Source organism: Carlito syrichta, unplaced genomic scaffold, assembly GCF_000164805.1.
Source record: "Carlito syrichta isolate Samal-C Ts95f unplaced genomic scaffold, Tarsius_syrichta-2.0.1 Scaffold305386, whole genome shotgun sequence".
Classification (NCBI taxonomy): domain Eukaryota; kingdom Metazoa; phylum Chordata; class Mammalia; order Primates; family Tarsiidae; genus Carlito; species Carlito syrichta.
The window spans coordinates 331,320-332,314 of NW_007249482.1; positions in this window are offsets into that span (position 1 = coordinate 331,320).

Genomic DNA, 995 nt, shown 5'->3' on the forward strand with positions numbered 1-995 from the left:
ACTGCACTCCAGTCTGGGCGACAGAGTGAGACTCCAACTCAAAAAAAAAAAAAGATGTAGAGATGGGAGGGGAGGGCCCTCAGGAACCCGTCTGGGAGGGTGTTAGTTCCTGCCTTGAGAGCTCTGCTGGATCCATCCTGGGGGACAAGGAAGTCTCTATGGTCACCTGAATCTTCACTCTAGATGTTAATTTTCCAGAGTTGGTGTGTTGTCTCCTGTTTTGCAAACAGCACAGTAGAGCCTCCTCCCACCCTCCCCCACCCTTCCAGACTGAGGCTATTTATTCCCAGTGACAAGGCTGAGGATGGGGGGGGTGGCCTCAAGGACCTGGAGGGGCCTAATGTCCCTGGCAGACACCAGGCCTCCCTCACCAACACAAGGAGGTAGCCAGAGACCAGAGGGTCAGACACTGCAGAGGTTTCCTCAGCTCTCCTCCACCACCCCTGCAGCACTCCATTCACCCACACTCCTCACACCCCTCCCCAGAAGCCTAAGGATTATGAGGCCAAGGATTAGGGTCTCCCCTGGGCCTCAAAGGTCAAAACTATTTCTGGGCACTGTGGAAACCCAGGCGAGGTAGCTGGAGGTGAGGAAGTGATGACCTCTGTTTTTGTCACTCAGAGTTGTGGAATAAACCTTTGAAGGTCAAGGCTCTATGGTGGGGAGGAGTCCTCTTCGCCCCAAGTTTTCAGAGAACACCCTGGTCCCCACTGACAGGGCCATGACAGCTGAGTCAAAGCTGTTCATCCCTCCAGGAGAGATTAAGGCCCCCTTCACAAACTCAGGCTGAGTGTGACCCCGAGGAGTAGGCTGGGTGGGGAAACTTATCGGTTAGGACGCGAGGAGGCACGAGAACTCTTGGTTCCCAAGTGGACCCCGGTCTCCGGGTTCTGTACCACTGGATTGAACACAGCAGTCTCCCGCTGGCAGCCGGGCAACTGGAGGTTGAGGGGAGAGAGGACAGCAAAGGCTGCAGGGAGGGGGCGGGGCGGGGT